The sequence below is a fragment of the Candoia aspera genome, chromosome 2 (assembly GCF_035149785.1).
Source record: "Candoia aspera isolate rCanAsp1 chromosome 2, rCanAsp1.hap2, whole genome shotgun sequence".
Lineage (NCBI taxonomy): Eukaryota > Metazoa > Chordata > Lepidosauria > Squamata > Boidae > Candoia > Candoia aspera.
Window position 1 is genome coordinate 48,591,927 of NC_086154.1, and position 9,931 is coordinate 48,601,857.

General features: G+C 36.0%; 1 protein-coding gene across 1 annotated transcript in view; it reads left to right on the top strand.

Moving 5' to 3' along the window:
• ERC2 (ELKS/RAB6-interacting/CAST family member 2) overlaps positions 1–5,883 on the top strand; it is a 630,778-nt gene extending 624,895 nt beyond the window's left edge. The window contains exon 17 of the mRNA XM_063296431.1: positions 5,784–5,883. The gene's annotated coding sequence lies outside the window, so the exon portion shown is untranslated. The remainder of the gene's footprint in view (positions 1–5,783) is intronic.
• The last annotated feature ends 4,048 nt before the right edge of the window (positions 5,884–9,931 follow it).

Below are 9,931 nucleotides of genomic sequence, written 5' to 3' on the forward strand. Positions count from 1 at the left end.
GGATGTGTTTTTGTGCCTGTGTGCTTGCTGCAAACATTTGGAAAGCATCTGGAACCAAATGGACATGAACACAGATGTCAAAAATAGCTTGCATTTTACTACCATTATTAAACAGTTTCCCCATTTGCCCCTTTGTGTAGATCCTCTTTCTCAGCATCCTTCTGCAAATCACTCTGGAAAGGAGAAGGGCGGGGAGTCCAGAGTCTGTTAATCAGGCAAGTGCCTTCGTTCAAAATCAAAACAACCCAAAGAACAGTTACAGACTACAGAACCCTTTGGCCTTTTTAGGTCCCCTTCTGATACTTCCTCAGAACTTTTTGCCCAAGGCCTGAGAAGTTGTGGTTAGTTTTAGAACAGTGGCATTCTTTGTGCTTCTGTGGGGAAGCTTATTTCAAACTCTGGTGGATTCCTTCAAAGGACCTATGAGTCTTAAAGTCCATAGCGCCTAAGTAGTGTTGGGCCTAATCCAGAATCCCAGTCTATATGAGGGTCTCTTAGCTATCCACAGAAATGTGATCCTGGTGCTAAAATGTAATATACTTTTTAAAGTCCCTGAACTGTGTCATACCTTCATTTTCTTTATAGAGCTTCCATATTCTGCTTTTGTGTGGGCACTTAGAGAATAGTGGGCTTAGAGATGCTGTTGGAATGTGTATCTCACTTGCTAGACAAACGCGCTCCCTGAGATCAGTATACCTTGCAGTTAGTTTGTTTATGGCTATGATTGTATTTATGACCGTATGTGTATTCCATGGGTTCTTCATAACTGGAATTCCAAAAAGAGAAATACATGTAATTCGCCCCTAGCAGGTGTTGGAAAGCATTTTTCCCTTCATTTCTCTAAGTATTTTTTTCTTTCTTTTATTTAAAAAAACACACAAAAACCCTTATGCTATGTCCTGATTAATATATCAGATGATGGTCTTGCAAAAACAACAACACCACAGTTTTGCCACTGTTATAAAGACTAATGAGAATGCCAAACAACAAATCTGTATTTTATATTTTAATTGTAGTTACTCAACCTCATTGATCATTTAGCTGAGCAGAAAGTTAGTTTTAACAGCATCAGAGTGTGAGTTACTGGGTTATTCCAGCTTGTAAAATATCAAGAACATCAGGAAATTGTAAACCAGCTTTATTTAGTTCCCAACCTGTGCCAAAATGTTGGGGACTGGCTCATAGATCCTTCTTATGGTTGGAACATATGCTTCTTGTTAATTCACGTGAGTGCTTCCTGTGTCTATATATCTCTTTGAGTAACACACAGCACACAAAGGAATGGGAGCTATGTACAGTTCACAAACTGCAATGCATGACTTACAGTTTTCATAAAAAGTTTGAAAAGTTTTTATGTGCCAGAACTAGTAACTTTAGAAATTCCCAAACTATCTGAACCTCTAATGAAATCAATTAACAACAATGCAAGCCCAGATATCTTAAACTATGGACCTAGGTGGATCAGGGATAAAAGATAAGTGTGTGTGTACACATATAACCTCCCCATGGATACACTAATTGAAGTAAGTGTGTACTTTATCAGTGTAGATTACAGTCTAGAAAACACTACATATTTGCTTGTTATTTGCTTTGAAAAGATTTCACATATAACTGAACTATAAATTATTAGAACTATCATTACTGTATTATTATTAGCTGTTACAGTTAAGAGAATATTTTGTGGTTTTGCTGCTTCAAAATGTTTAACTGGACTTGACTCATACAAAATCATTAGAGATGTTAACATGGCACATTAGGCTAAATTGGAATTATCAACTGAGGACCTACAGAAGACACTGGAATGTAGCAGTTCAAATGTCCTAGAGCATCTGGGTGCATTTCCCCAGTTGCTCATTTCTGGGACTGCTGCACATTTTCTAGATTTCAAAATCTGTATTCATTGGTTTGTTTTTTAATATATCAAGAGTGTTAGCTACCTTCACATTTCTATTCTAGTTTTGCTATTGTAAAATCAGGTGTGAACTGACCACACGACAGAGGTGACAGCTGAAGTTCTCAGGGCCATAGGTGGCCTTGAAAGCTTTGGGCATGGTTCCCAGACACCTTTCCCCACCCCTGCCACCTTTGCCTCTTTCTCTCTCACACCCACTTTTCCTATAAATTGTAATTTTTAGTGTACCAGAAAAGCGGGGGGGGGGGGGGCGGGAATATTAGATACACATAACTGGATGGAGAGTTATCCTGTCTATCTATTATATTTAATTTTAATTAAATGAATTTTATTAAATGAAAACCAAATTTAGCCTGCCCCCCTTTTTGGGGGGCATTGTGATTCCCAGTACATGACTCAGAGGCAATGTGCAGCCCTCAGCCCAGAACATGTTGTTCACCCATGATGTGGATTGTTGCATTTTTGTCAGAAAAAAAACCCCTAAACAATTTCTTTTTGAATGCTTCACTTGTTAAAGAATACCAGCAGATATACTTTGCAGTTCAGACAGTGAAATTCAGATATATCAAAGATTCATTTATAACTGTGTGAGAATGCTGTTAAGTATGAATCACAGACTGAGTCGATTTAATGCATCCATGAACAGCAAAGAATTTGTTTTACAGTTTCTTCCTGTGTAATATAAAGAAAAACAGAAAGACATTCTGAATAAGACTATTTCCAAATACAGCACTGAGATAATGGGTGCCACTTTTAAAAGGAAGCGGGTGGAGGGAACCCTGGTAAGGATCCAGATTTCCCTTTTACAGAATATATTTTGAATAAAGCCTGTGCAGTCTGTAATATTTGTAGGACTTGTTAGTGCAAATACCATCAGAAGATTCTACTGGTGTTTGTGCATGCCTTCAGCCTTCCCAACATTAGTTGCACTAGTCTGTTGCACCAAAGTGTTTATTGCATCTCTAGTGTTCATTATTGGACCGTACGTCTTCGGAGACTAGAGCCCACTTCATTCTATCACTGAATTAGAACATCCATTCTATACTGTATGTATTTCAACCTGCGAGTGTTCCTCTTTAAACAAAAATCCCTCAGATTTCTGATTCCTTACTTTTAAATGTGTCCTTAAACTATCATTTTGCCATGTATATTCTATATTTTATAAAGCTGGTCCTGAAACTGGTACGAGTGCATATTTCTTTGGTCTAAAACAAACAAACAAACGAAACAAAGAATTATAACTGTTCTGGTACTGCTGAACATGATGAGAGTTACCTTTTTCCGTAGGACAAATGAACAAACTATTAAAATCTTCTTTATGTTAATTTATATTAAGATAAGTTCTCCTGTTCTCTTGTATAAGAACTTTATTAGATTTAAAGCAAAGGTAAAAACTACAAAAAAAGCAAAAAAAAACACTACAAAAAGAAAAAAGAAAAAAACTAAAAAGGTGTGAAAACACACACAAAAAAAGAATTTTAAAGATTACATAAAGAGGTGACTTCTGACTTTTAACAAGAATATACAGCAATTTCCATAATCAACCCCTTACTCTATATCAGACCTAAATCACATTATTTATATAAATCATTCCATTAGCACATTATAAAAATTACTAAATACAATTGCTTCTTCCTTTTATATTAAAAGAAAAAGAAATATATAAACCTCCTAATCAACTCCCCCCCCCAAAACAACATTTATTTATTTCCTTCCTACTGCTATTCTATACATTTCTGTCCACTATAATAAAGATCAGACTAAAAAAACATATAAATTGTCTGCTCTTATAATTAATAATACTGCAGTTATAACAATCTTAATTCTATTAAACCTAAAAACCAGCATTTATTGTTTATACTTTATTAATCCTAATCCAAATCATTAAAAAAGAGTATGAAGTCAAACAAGCCTTAAAAGCAATCCAGATAAACATTCTCAGATCCTTACCCCACTTCAAAATAGACCAAAGCATTCACATATCTCCACAATAAACACAAGGCATTTTTCACAGAAAGATCAAAGAGCCCAACTGCCCCCCTTAAAAACTCCAACTTCTCAGCAAAAAACCTCCCATAGGAAAAAAACCTTTCTTTCCCATAACTTTCTATCAGAAAAACAGTTCCATTTATGATTTGCAATTCGATCTGTCCATTTAATTCCTTCAGTTCCACAATCTGGTCGTTGTCAGTAAAAGCCTTGATCTCGCTATCAGTAGAAACACTTCTATCATTGTTGAGTTCTTCAACTCCTTCCACGACATCCCAAGCCAGATGACACATTTTAAAGCTGATATTTTCTACAATGTCTGGAATATCTTGCAAAATAGCTTCACAGGAATCAAAAAGATCTGTTTAGAAGGCTGTTTAAGCTCACAATGGAACTCTGAGAAAGTCTGCTTGAAATCCTCCATGTTTCAGGCAGTAGATTATGGCACCCCCTAGATACTTGACTAGCGAAAGTAGGAGTTAATGAGTTAATGGAAAATTTCTGAAAGATGTTGACACAAGTGAAAGTATGTTAACATGCAGCTCCCAGGGAAAGTGGCAACAGAAAGCTGAAGATTCAAAACAGTAGATTCATTGTGTAGGAAGATATTGAATTCTTCAAATAATAGCAGGGAAGCAATTATTTATTCTCAATCCTCCTTAGTATTTGAATGGGAAACAAGCCAAAACTTTAAAAGATTTTTTAAAAATTAATACCAAAAATAACAATAAGCACCAAGAGAGATCGCTTCTCCTTGCTGTAAAAAGCCTCTCTTAGGGTACATAAACTTAAAAAATATATAAATTGGGTGATTCAGAGACTGGGGTGGCTTGACTTAGTGTCTCTTTAAGGCTACAGCACAGTTTGGAAATGTTGACCTGCCAGCCTCCCAGTGGCTCTTACCAGATTGGCGCGAATGCTGTTTGCGATTCTCTGGCTGCAAGTTGCCATTCTGGAGGATAGATGGGATGATTCTGAGCATTTTCTTTATTCATGAAGACACTTCTGGGCTTCAGGAAAAAGCCTGCCAGGGCCCCAAAAAACGCCATGTTGTCAGTTCTGTCCATGGAACCCACGGATACAGTCAGCCATGTCCCCACCAAAAGTCCAAGTTCTCCTGTTCTCAGTGACCATTAGTTGTGAGGATTGGGCTTAAAATTATCTTTCTCTTTTGTTAAAGAGTACTCTCCAGTTTCTTTCACTGAGAGAATCATTTCCATCACTGAAAGTTTTGTTTGTTGGCACAAGAGATAATAATATGTATAACCAGAGAAAAAATATCACAGGGAAGATCTGAAGTGTGGTGGAAAATGATATTGTCACTCATTTGCTACATTCTGGGACACATATTTTCAAAATATAGAGTGAACCTCCCTCCCTTCCTTCCCTCTTTCCTTCCTTCCTTCCCTCCCTCCTCCCTCCCTCCCTCATTTTCTTTCTTTTCTCATAATCCATCACTTTTCCATGATAATACTAAAAATGTTCAAACAAGCCCATATAATTTTACAAATAAAGCAAATAATTTAGGTAAATAGCAACAAAATACATCTTTATTAAGATTAATAATATCATTGAATTCAAACTTGAAATATTAGAAATAATGCATTATCTACATTTAGATAAAATAAAACAATGGAATATATAAGATCTCCCTTGAAAATTTGTTCTGCACTATGAACATGACTGCCAAGAAGAGCCTATTATGGGCATTGCTCATGTTCATTGTATATTCCTGAATGATGATAATGGCCAATCATATCCATCTCAGACAGCAACTTAGGTTATAAAAAATTGCAGCTGCAGGCAGCCTTCTCTGTGCTGAACTAAATCATCCAACAACCATGAGAACTAACATTTTGGATGGTTTCTTGTTTTCCTGCAGTTATCAGAGGAGCTGGAGAAAGAAGCACACGCAGCACTGAAAGATGAGAGGAATGGGAGACGTGATTTATTGGATTCTGAATGTGAATGCCACTCTTGGAACACTGTCCCAGAAAGATCACAGATATTGGTGGGAGCCTAAAAGGTTACCCTTTAAAAATACGCTGCATAAATAAGTGTCTTCTCCATTATTTCTTGTAGTCTGTTATGAAGTCAGATACTTTGGAAAACAATTAAGGGGACTTGATTGGAAACCAGAAGAACTTCATTTCCTTTCATGGGGGTCACATGAATTATTTCACTATTTTTAACTGAGTTACCATCTGCTCTGAACATTATTAAAAACAGTTCATTGAAATGTGATCTTTTATTTGATTTCTATTATTTATAATATGCAATTGAAGATTCATTCATTGTAATATTATCTCCAGCTGATTTCTTCTAAAATATCACTTGGCATTCAATTATTATAGGTATTAGAAAACTGTTGCATAATGATGCCCAAATTATCATATGCCCAGTAATGTTGGTTTTCAGGGTAACAAAAACTATGCCTTTACTTTCCTCTTGTTTCTTATTGTAGTTACCCATTTTGATAGTGTAACTGCCAGTATTAAGCTCTGGGCTAGGTTGGAAATGAAATCAATATCTATTGGCATATGTAAACATGGTATGTGTCTCTTACAATGCATGGAGCATCTAATAGTGCAACCTCATACATAAGTATTTAGAAGTAATTTCCATTGAATTGAATGACGCTTACTTCCAGAGAAGCTTGTATAGGATTGTCAGTTAAGCTGGTTAGAAATTTTTTATGCAGGGGTTGTCGTATACCTGGATGATAAAAGCTTGAAGGGAGCATGTGTGCATACGTCTATGCACAAGTGTCTAAGAAGATACATCAACCTTTTGTCATCCAAATGCACAGCACAACACTATTTCATATAAAAGCTGGGACTCTTGAACTTTTTAAAATTAAAATAAGGATGTCATGATTATTCAATATATGCAGTAAGTCTCCTTTACAGGAAAGGAGTATTCAACATTGTTTTCTGAAAAGAGGAGCAATGCTTTTCATAACTGATATTGCATTTTCAATGTTGAACAAAAATGTGTTGATAATTGAAATTGATCTCCATCATTGAACAATTTTTAATAGATGTGAACATGTTAAAGCACATGCCAGGAGGGAGAAATGGGGGGGAGGACCCACCCTGAAGCTATTACATGTAGTGAGAGATTATTATTTATGGTTAAATAAGTGCTGATTCCCCAAAATAAGGCTCTTCCTTTGATGAGCATATTCCTTCTGTCCAGCACATATGTGCAGGCAAACATTTCGTTCTTTTGCTGGCACATCTTTTGGCCAGCGGGAGGAACATTTCCTGGCTCATGTAGGTGAATACTATCTGCAGATATTTAAAAAAAGGCGTGCAATCCACCAATCACATCTGTTGTGAAACTTCCATTCATTTCATATGGTATGTGCTGGGCTTTGTTAAAATGAATGGAAGTCATGCAGCAGTCATGCTTGGTAGGCTGTTTCCCCATGAAATTAAACATGTGTGGCCTTAAATCCTAGTGGTTTATTTTTTCTCTCTCTCTCTCTCTCTCTCAATCTCTCTCTCTCTCTCTCTCTGCTTCTTTGAGGAAAAAAGTTTCTCAACTGGATATTCCTAAAACCTTGCACTGAATTTAGAAAATAAGTTGGCATTATTTTTGAATGGTTGGTGCAATTAAACCTAAGTATCCTGTATGAGCCATACATATTAACAATCCTCCTAGAAGTTATGATTTCTCGTTGGTTGCACCATCATTCTTGATGAAATCAAAGAGCCACTGAATGCAAGTAGAAACTCTGCTTGATTTTCATTCCATTCAATACATGGAATAATAAATCTGTACAAAATCTGTATAGCGTAGATAATCCATGTTCATATATGTTTTAAAAGTTTGTCCTTTAACTACCAATGAAGTTTTCAACCATTTGAGTTTGTTTGTTTGTTTATTTGTTTAATAAACAAAACTCCTGGGAGTTTCTTTAGCACATATGACAAATGTTGCACTTGTGAACTTGGACAACTCAACATGTTTCTTTTAACAAAGTTGTTGTCCTGGTAAGGGGCCAGGGTCTGGACACAATCTTCTGCAATGTTCTTTGATACCTGCACCAAGTAAATGAAAAAAGGCTATGACGTAGAGCATTTATTTCTATGGCGCATGCACAAAGAGCTTTAAGGAAAATTGTGCCTTCTGGGTCTTTTACTGTCAGGTCTTTACCTTAATTCTGCAACTGAATACTTGAAGTAGAAAATAAATTAGGAAAACATAGGGTCCTTAAAAACAAAACTGTATAGCTAAATATTTATATATACATATGTGTGTGTGTGTGTGTGTGTGCCAAATTTGTCTCAAATATTATTTGGGGGTATTGATCCTAACTTTTATCAAGGCCTAAGACTTAGACCCAGTATAAGAAAATTTTGCCTAGTATTGTTTTGTTTTTCTTTCCATTTCACATGGAATTCTATGATGTGGGGGGAGGGATCTTTTCAAATATAAAAAGAGAATCTCTGGGTTTACAATAAACACTGTGACATTGGACAGACATTTTATTCGAGCAATGTTTGGTAGTTTTCTTCCCCACTGAAATGTTAAAAAGTCAAACAAATCTTTTGGTTAATATTTAAGAGTAGTCTTATTTTACTGTAGGATCAAGCTTGTACTGCACATTCTTTCATTTACATGTACAGAATGATTTTTGTATTTAAATGAATTTTATGTATCCAGTATGCACGCAAATGCACATTGACTTTCTTTTGAAAGTGGGTTTTGATTTCCTTTTTAAATAGTATTTACAAAAAGACTTCAGTTGTGTCACAACCTGTACCTGTATTTTCCTTTGGTGTAGAGTGATTGTTTGAATATAATGTTATGCAACAAGGGGTCTGTGTTCCCTATTTATCTTTAATCCTCATTTGATAGTGCTTCTTGTAATAATTTTCTTCAAGTGAGTGGCATGTTCTGGATTGTGAACTTGACATGTGGTTAAGGATATTGATATGAAACTAAGGAATCCTTAGAAATTATCAGTGGGCATGTTTTAGAGCAGTCATTGTAATATTAATGTCTTGTAGAAATGTTAAGTACTAAGGTAGTAGAGATCATAACTGTTTATCATGTGTATGAGAAGTGCTTGATGTTGATTGGCTTGTTTATATTCATCAAATAAATCTGGTTTCTTTCTGAACATTTCAAATTATTTATTCTTCTTGTGTTGCTCAGTAGGAAATGCTATGGCCTTTGGTCCTGGAGACCTCATGTAGCTCTGAATACCCCTAGCCGTGCAGAGCACTGTCTGACTAGTTTAGGAGAGTTGGACAGTTGGGTCACTTTTCTGCAAGCACAAACTGCACTTTAACACAACAATTTTGCCTTTAAAGGCTGCAGGGAGCACAGCCAGTCTCACAAAGATTTAAGGAAAAAACTTGCTCTTTTTTAAAAAAAAAATGAGAAAATCCCATGGATGAATGGTTTTCCTTCCAAATGTTGGTGGCACAAGCCAGGGATGTCCTAGGAAACTGCAAAACAGGTGCTTGATGGCTGCTTGCCGCCAGCAGCCCACGACTTGATCAGCCTTACTATAAAGTATCTAAACTGTTGGCCACCACCACCACCGTATCTGGTGGCAGCAAATTTCATGAATTTTGTAGGAAAAGTAATATTGCTTTTTTTTTTATCAGCCCCCAATTTTCCTATATCTAACAATTGTAATCTGTCCAGAAAATTTTAATTTTTGGAGAAGTGGAGGGAGGAAGATTATTTCAAAGGATGATCTCAGGTTCCTATATTGAAAAAGGAGAATAACTTTCTACCTATATCCCTCATTGTTTTCCATATCAGAAGTCCCAGAATTCTTGTTCCCAGGGCACGCTAGCCATTTCAGAATGGCTTCCAAATGCTCCACATAATTTGAATAAAATATCTGTATGCACTGTGCAACACCTACTCAGAGGTAAATTGTGTTGAGGTCAAAGAACCCAATTCCAATGTAAGAGGTTCTGTATTTTCTGTACAGCTCTAATTTTTTAAAGTATTTTTTAAAATATATGTGCACAGATCAGAATATGGACTTTATTTTGGTCACAT